This window comes from Lissotriton helveticus, chromosome 3_1, assembly GCF_964261635.1.
Source record: "Lissotriton helveticus chromosome 3_1, aLisHel1.1, whole genome shotgun sequence".
Taxonomy (NCBI): Eukaryota; Metazoa; Chordata; class Amphibia; order Caudata; family Salamandridae; genus Lissotriton; species Lissotriton helveticus.
Window position 1 is genome coordinate 191,521,586 of NC_136061.1, and position 8,865 is coordinate 191,530,450.

An 8,865-nucleotide genomic window follows, 5' to 3' on the forward strand; every position below is an offset into this window, starting at 1 on the left:
CCTTCGGGGTGCCTGACATGTAAGAAAGGAGAAGGTTAGAGACTGGCCTGTGTGTGCACAGGCCATGTCGGTATGACAGTTACAAACTGCTTGCAGACTCTGCAATGGCAGGTCTGAGGTACCTTTTTAGGGCTACTCACATGGGTGGCACATTCAGTGCTGCAGGCCCAGTAGTAGCATTTTATTTACAGGCCCTGGCACACTCAGTGCACTTTACTAGGGACCAAAAGTAAATGAAATGTCCAATCATGGAAACACCAGTCCATAACACAATTTACACAGAGAGCATATGCGCTTTAGCACTGGTTAGCAGACTTAAAACCAACACAAACAAGTCAGGAAAAAAGAGGAGGAAGAAGCAAAACATTTGGGATAACCCTGTAAAAAGGGCCATTTCCAACAGATGTCATCAATGATATCATAGAACATGTCTTGAAAGATGTAGTATGTAAGGTCATAAGCAGTGCATGGGGGGCACAAGTTATAGTTAGCTTTGCTAAATGTAACAGGTGGATTTTTGAGGATTCATTACCTCAAAACGTTAATGTTGTCAGTGAACTATTTACCTCATTATAACATCACTTTAACCTTTGTTTTCTTCAGTAAGTTTCTAAGGTTAAAAAAAAAAATAATAATAAATCAGATCTTTTTATCACACCTAACTATACCGTTACTTTAACATTTGGTTTTTTCAATGAATTTCTAGGGTTTTTTTTCAACGTAAAGCAATATTTTATTGCCATGCGCAAACTCACCCAAAGACAGCCAACCCCCACTGCTCACTGTCTTTTATCTTGCACGGAGTGGGGTTGGCCACAGGCCACCACTAGCAAACAACCAACCCTACACTGCGCATGGCATTTGGTTATGTGTGGTGTGGGGTTGGTGGCAGGACTCAGCTTGTACCCATGCCCTGCCTCCAACTCCCTGCAGGCAGCCAACCCCATGCAGCACACTACATTTGACCAGGCGCATTGTGGGGTTGGCCATTTTCAGTTATTGAAATAGGTTAGAGTGGCAAACGGCGCAGGGGTAATCGGGATTGTTGCACTATTTCGGAAATCTTGGGTTTGATTCTGGAGGTCTGGCATGTGTGGTGGGAATGTTAGTTGTTTAGGGGCGTAGTCAGTGAACCGTGGTCACTAGTCTTCTTTCCTGTCACCATGTCCTCCAAGGACATGCCAGGCCTAGGCTCAGACACAGCAGACGAAGCAGTCAGGTCCACCTGTGACGACGCCTCCATCTGCAAAAGGTTCGCTGTAAGTGTATTTTGTAAGACAGGCCAAAGAACGAAAAGCTCCAGAGATCAACCGAGGCTATTATGCTTGCGTGTAAGGAGTCCATCATCTGGTGAGTGCCTTCCTCCGGCATACAAAGGGCAACTGTCAAATCCTCAACCTTGGCTCTGGCTTGGATACCATATTCTGGCGATTAAAGGATAAGAACCTCCTGCCTCTCAAGTACTTTGAAGTGGATTTCCCGATGATTGTTGCACGCAAGTTATACAATATTAAATCAAAACCTCCACTGAGCAAACCCATCAGCTACAATCTGGGGAATCTCTGCTCCTGGACTCCCACTGTATGGACTCAACACGGTATTCCATCATTAGAGCTGACCTCAGAAACTTGCCAGATCTAGAGGAAAGGTTCAAAAAGTTCAAAATTAACCCAGATTTGCCCACTCTCCTGGTTGCAGAATGCGTCCTGGTGTACATGAGTCCACAGCAGTCAGTTGCTCTCCTCTTCTGGGCAGCAAATACCTTCCCAGCAGCCATGTTTATCAACTATGAGCACATAAATATGGGTGATCGCTTTGGTCATATCATGGTCGAGAACATGCAGAGGAGAAAATGTGACTTAGCTGGTGTTGATGCGTGTCAGTCCTTACAAACACAGAAGAACAGGCTATTGTTGAATGGCTGGGAAGATGCCATGGCATTGGACATGCTTCAAGTCTACAGCAGACTTCCGCAGGATGATGTCAGGAGAATCGAGAAGCTTGGGTTCTTGGATGAGAAAGAGCTGTTGGAACAGTTGCTGCTTCACTACTGCATCTGCTGGGCAACTAAAGACAAGCGACAACTGGGGTTGGCAAACATTACGTTTTAGGCCTCACAAAAGAAATGCAGTGAAGAACCTAGAATACTGCTACTGCCTGAACAAGGATTCCTGTTTCCGAAGGACATTTTGGACTATGTGCATGTGCTGTCCTTCCATTATCCCAAAAGGCTAATCATCACTCCCTCATTACATGTGCCATGTTTGGAAGAAACTGTGTTGCCCGCTTCTTCCACGCGGTCTGTTTTGTATGTGTTTAATAAATTCTGATAGACTGTGCCCAAACCCCCAGCAGGTTGCCAATCCCACGCTGTGCACAGCATTTGCATTTTGTGGCATGCAGTTGGCCTTTGGGCTCCGAGCATGGACACCCTCCTCTGGGTCAAAACATATATATTAAGGGGAGGGGGGCATGCAGCCCTCTTCCTGATCCTTAATTGGCCACGGGATCTCATCCTCTGGGGTCAAATTCCATTAAAAAAGGGAGGATGCCATGTGGGCCCCCTCCCCAAGCCTTAAAAGGCCCCAGGGACTCCATCACTCAGGGCCAAATACAATTAAACAGGGGAGGGGGCATGTGGCTCACCCCCTTCTCCAAGCCTTCTTCGGCCCTGGGGATCCCATCCCCTGGAGCCAAATTCTTCGGCGAGGTGCAGCCCCTTTCCTGATCCTAATGCACCCCATCTCCTGGGACGACATACATTAAAAAAGGGATGTTTTCCCCAAGACTTATAAGGCCCCAGGGACACCAACCCCCTGGGTGGCATGTTACTATAAAGGGGAGGCCCTCCTTGAGCTGTCTTGGTTCCAAGGACCTCATCCACCCCGAGCCAAATATAATAGAAAAGGAAAGGGGACCCCCTCTCCGAGCCTTCTCAGCGAGGGGGACCCATCAACTCAGGCCGCATATTATTTTAAAGAGAAGGGTGGGCCACGCAGCTAGCCTACCCAAGCCTTCTTGGCACTGGGGATCCCATTCCCCAGGGCCAAATTTAATAAAAAAATGTGAGGGGGCACTTGGCCCCTCCCTGAACCTATTTTGGTCTCAGGTTCTGCATCCTCCAGGGCCTGTATGAATCACCACTAGGTTGTGGTGCCAGGGAGAGTTCAGGGCCCCCACGACCCTAGCTGGCTCACCGCATGGTGCAGGAGCTCGCATTGCTCAAGCCCGGAGGGAGCAGCTGTTGTTTGCCTGCTCCCTCTGGGGTGGAGCAACATGTGTTGTGTTTCCCTGCCGGAAACCAGACCATAAGTCTGCTTACAGTCGGCGGGAGCATGTGTAAATCTCCAGCCGGCTGGGAACGGAACTTCCATGTTTGCTCCCATCTGGTAGGAAATGTAAAAATGCTCTTACCAGACAGAAGCAAACACGTTTTCCTGCCCGCGCTTGAGCGGGCAGGGAAACTACTGTGTCCTGGGGGTGTGCTCCGCTAGACATAGTTAGTGGGCCGGCCCCAAGGGATGGCGTCCCCCGGACCTATAAAGACGCAGGTGGGCAGGGTGTGCCGCCTCATTCCCCTCTTTTTTTAAGCAGTCTTTCTGCAGTTCATGCCTCTTTCTGCACCTCTGTTGCTTCTTTCTGCACCTCTCCTGCCTCCTTCTGTGCCCCTCTTGCCTCTTTCTGTACCCCTCTTGTCTCTTTCTGCACCTCTGTTGGTTTTTTCTGCACTTCTCTTGTTTCTTTCTGCACCTCTCTTGTCTCTTTCTGTACTTCACTTGCTTTTTTCTGCACCCCTCTTGCTTTTTTCTGCAACCCTCTTACCTCTGCACCTCTTTTGCTTATTTCTGCACTTCTCTTGCTTCTTTCTGCACCCCTCTTGCATCTTTCTACACCTCTTAGGTTCTTTCTACACCTCTGTAGGTTCTTTCTACACTGCTCTTGCTTCCTTCTGTACCTGTTTTACAAAGTTCTATATCCCTCTTCCCATGTTCTGCACCTCACTTGCCTCTGTCTGCACACCTGTTCCTTCTTTCTGAACCTCATTTGCCTTTTTCTGTAATCTCTTGCCTCATTCTGCAGTTCTCTTGCCTACTTCTGCACCATTCTTCCTTCTTTCTGTATCTCTCTTGCCTCTTTGTGCACCTCTGTTACCTCTTTCTGCACCTCCGTTGCTTCTTTCTACACTCTTTAATTTTTTTTCTGTACCCCCCCTTGCCTCTTTCTGTACCCCTCTTCTCTCTTTAGGTACCTCTCTTGCATATTTTGCACTTCACTATCCTCGTTCTGCACCTGTTGCTTCTTTCTGCACTTCTCTTGCTTCTTTTTGCACTTCTCTTGCATTTTTCTGTACCCGTAGCCTCTTTCTGCACTCGTCTTCCCTCTTTATGCACCTCTCTTGTCTTTGTGCATCTCTTGTCTCTTTGTGCACCTCTCTTGCCTCTTTCTGCACTTCTATTGCCTCTTTCTTCACCTCTATTGCTTATTTATGCACTTCTCTTGTTTCTTTCTGTACCTATCTTGTTTCTTTCTGCAGCAGATACCTCTTTCTGCACTTGTCTTCCCTCTTTCTGCACCACTCTTGTCTTTGTGCAACTCTTGTATCTTTCATCGCGTCTCTTTCTGAACTTCTGTTGCCTCTTTCTGCACCTTTCTTGCCTCTTTCTGCACTACTGTTGCTTTTTTCTGCACTTCTCTTGCCTCTTTCTGCACCCTTCTTCCCTCTTTATGTACCCCTCTTGCCTCTCCGTTGCACCTTTCTTGCCTCTTTCCGCACTTCTGTTGCTTTTTTTCCCGCACTTCTCTTGCCTCTTTCTGCACCCTCTTGCCTATTTCTGCACCCCTCAGGCATCTTTCTGTACCCCACTTGCTTCTCCGTTGCTTCTTTCTGTACTTCCCTTGCTTCTTTCTGCACCTCTCTAGCTTCTTTCTGCACCCTTCATGCCTCTTTCTGCACCCCTCTTACCACTTTTTGCACCTCTCTTGCCTACTTCTGCACCTCTGTTGCTTCTTTCTGTACTTCTCTTGCCTTTTTCTGCACCTCTCTAGCCTCTTTCTGTACCCCCTCTTGCTTCTTTCTGCACTTCTCTTGCTTCTTTCTGCACCTCTCTTGCTGCATTCCTCTTCCTTCTTTATGCACTTCTCTTGCTTCTTTGTGCACCTGTTACCTCTTTCTGCGCCTCCGTTGCTTTTTCTGCACTTCTCTTGCCTCTTTCTGCACCCTTCTTCCCTCTTTCTGTACCCCTCTTTCCTCTCCGTTGCACCTTTCTTGCCTCTTTCCGCACTTCTGTTGCTTTTTTTTCTGCACTTCTCTTGCCTCTTTCTGCACCCTCTTGCCTATTTCTACACCCCTCAGGCATCTTTCTGTACCCCTCTTGCTTCTCCGTTGCTTCTTTCTGTACTTCCCTTGCTTCTTTCTGCACCTCTCTAGCTTCTTTCTGCACCCTTCATGCCTCTTTCTGCACCCCTCTTACCACTTTTTTGCACCTCTCTTGCCTACTTCTGCACCTCTGTTGCTTCTTTCTGTACTTCTCTTGCCTTTTTCTGCACCTCTCTAGCCTCTTTCTGTACCCCCTCTTGCTTCTTTCTGCACTTCTCTTGCTTCTTTCTGCACCTCTCTTGCTGCATTCCTCTTCCTTCTTTATGCACTTCTCTTGCCTCTTTGTGCACCTGTTACCTCTTTCTGCGCCTCCGTTGCTTCTTTCTGTACTTTTCACTTTTTTCTGCACCCCTCTCGCCTCTTTCTGTACCCCTCTTCTCTCTTAAGGCACCTCTCTTGCCTCTTTCTGCACCTGTTGCTTCTTTCTGTACTTCTATTGCCTTTTTCTGCACCTCTGCTGCTTCTTTCTGCACTTCTCTTGCTTCTTTCTGCACCTCTCTTGCTTCTTTCTGTACCAGATACCTCTTTCTGCACTCATCTTCCCTATTTCTGCACCACTCTTGTCTTTGTACACTTCTTGTCTCTTTGTGCACCTCTCTTGTCTCTTTCTCCACTTCTGTTGCCGTTCTGCACCTTTCTTGCCTCTTTCTGCACTTTTGTTTTTTTCTGCACTTCTCTTGCCTCTTTCTGTACCCCACTTGCCTCTTTCTGTACCCCTCCTGCTTCTCTGTTGCTTCTTTCTGTACTTCCCTTGCTTCTTTCTGTACCTCTCTTCTTTTTGCACCCCTCTTGCTGCATCCCTCTTCCTTCTTTCTGCACCTCTCTTGCCTCTTTGTGCACCTGGTATCTCTTTCTGCACATCCGTTGCTTCTTTCTGTACGTTTCACTTTTTTCTGCACCCCTCTTGCCTCTTTCTGTACCCCTTTTCTCTCTTTAGGCACCTCTCTTGTCTCTTTCTGCACGTCTCGAGACTCTTTCTGCACCTGTTGCTTCTTTCTGCACGTCTCTTGCTTCTTTTTGCAACTCTCTTGTCTTTTTTCACCTCTTGTCTCTTTGTGCACCTCTCTTGTCTCTTTCTGCACTTCTGTTGCCTCTTTCTGCACATCTCTTTCCTCTTTCTGCAACTCTGTTGCTTTTTTCTGCACCCCTGCCTCTTTCTGCACCCCTCTTGCCTCTTTCTGTCCCGCTCTTGTTTCTCTATTGCTTCTTTCTGTACTTCTTTTGCTTCTTTCTGCACATCTCTTGCTTCTTTTTGCACCCTTCTTGCCTCTTTCTGTACCCCTCTTACCTCTTTTTGCACCTCTCTTGCCTATTTCTGTACCCTTTTCCCTTTTTCTGCAACCCTCTTGCCTCCTTCTGCACCCATGATAATTCTTTTTGCACTTGTCTTGCCTCTTTCTGCATCTCTGTTGGTTCTTTCTGCACTGCTCTTGCTTCTTTCTGCACCTCTCTTACAAATTTCTGTACCCTTCTTTCCTCTTTCTTTACCTTTCTTGCCTCTTTCTATACATTTCGTGCCTCAGTCTGCACCCGTTTCCTCTTTCTGCACCGCTTTTGCCTGTTTCTGCAAGTCTCTTGCATCTTTCAGAGGTTCTCTCGCTCCTTCTGCACCTCTGTTGCTTCTTTATGCACTTCTCTTGCTTCTTTTTGCACCTCTCTTGCTTCTTTCGGCACTTCTCTTGCCTGTTTCTGCACCTCACTTTCCTGTTTCTGCATCTCACTTGCCTGTTTCTGCACCTCATTTGCCTGTTTCTGCACCTCACTTGCCTCTTCATGTACCTCTCTTGCCTCTTGTTGCACCTCTCTTGCTTGCCTCATTCCACATTTTTGTTGCTTCTTTCTGTACCCCTTCTGCCCTTTTCTGCACCTGTTGCTTCTTCCTGCACCTCTGTTACTTCTTTCTGCACTTCTCTTGCTTCTTTCTGCACTTCTCTTGCTTCTTTCTGTACTTGTCTTCTCTCTTTTTGCACCTCTCTCTGCAGTTCTCTCATCTCTTTCTGCACCTCAGTTGCTTCTTTCTGCACTTCTCTTGCCTCTTTCTGCACCTCTGTTGGTTATTTCTGCCCTTATCTTGCTTCTTTCTGTACCCCGCTTGCTTCTTTCTGCAACCCTCTTGCCTCTTATTGCCCCTCTTCCCTGTTTCTGCACCTCTGTTCTTTCATTCTGCACTTCTCTTGCTTCTTTCTGTACCTTTCTGGCTTCTTTCTGTACCCTTCTTGCCCCTTTCTGCAGCCCTCTTACCTCTTTCGGTATCTCTCTTGCTTCTTTCTGCATCTCTCTTGTCTCTTTCTGCACCCCTCTTCCTTCTTTTTGCAGCTTGCTTGCCTCTTTCTGTAGCCCTCTTGCATATTTATGCACATCTGTTGCATCTTTCTGCACTTCACTTGTTTTTTTCTGCACCTCTTGCTTCTTACTTCCACCCTCGACCCTCTTTCTATACCTTTTTTGCTTCTTTCTGCACTTCTCTTGCATCTTTCTGCTCCTCTTTTGCCTCTTTGTGCACTTCTCTTGCCTTTTTCAGCACATTTCTTACTCTTCTTGTACCAAAGGGAAGTGCAAGCTGTCACTTTTAATTGCCCTGCATGCTCTTGTGACTGAGGTATATGTCTACTTGTACATGTATTCTCACGTGTTATGCATCTGAAGATAGTAGCTTTTCCTATAGGTGGTCAAATCTTCTCAGTTCTCATTCAGTTGCACAGGCGATATATTTACTGTATATAGGTGTTATATAGCCCCTCAAATATACTATTGAATACCCATGTGTCCTGTATTATGAGCAGAAAGAAATACATACACCTTTTTGTACACAAATTCCCAGAGTATGCTGTTTGAAACACAGGTATTTGCATGTTTATTTTTATGTACCATGTCACTAGGTAAAAGCAGAGACACATGCATGCATTCCTTCACAAACTGGGTCAGACTTACACCAGTGGTATGGTTAGGATTGCTGTTTCACATTTGGTAGGCCTAACATTCTAAGCAGTCGATGAATAGTGAACCTTCAAGAGAAAAGTGAGGATTAAGACATCTTGGGAGAACGATTAGTGATTAGGCTACTTTGTATGATACTGTGGAAAGGTACAGTCGAAGTAGACCTCTTTCTGCACCTCTATTGCTTCTATCTGCACTTCTCTTACTTCTTTCTTCCTCTTTCTGCAGCTTTCTTCCTCTTTCTGTACCTCTCTTGCATCTTTCTGCACTTCTCTTGATTCTTTCTGTACATTTTTCCCTCTTTCTGTACATGTCCTACCTATATAGGCAGTAAGAATTTTGAATTTAAAATAACATAGAAATTCACTAAAAAAACACAGGTTTCAGGGCCGTTATAGTTAGGAATTAGCATTTACAAAACTTGGATATTCACTGACAAAACCACAGGTTTCAGGGACGTTACAGTTAGGCTGACAGTTCACTTGTAACAAAACCAGAGAAATTCAGACGTTATAGTTAGCTGAGCTAACTATAACTTGCACACTCGCAAT

General features: G+C 46.2%; 1 pseudogene; it reads left to right on the plus strand.

Moving 5' to 3' along the window:
- Window positions 1-1,163: 1,163 nt before the first annotated feature.
- Window positions 1,164-2,111, plus strand: LOC144824468 (leucine carboxyl methyltransferase 1 pseudogene; annotated as a pseudogene).
- The last annotated feature ends 6,754 nt before the right edge of the window (window positions 2,112-8,865 follow it).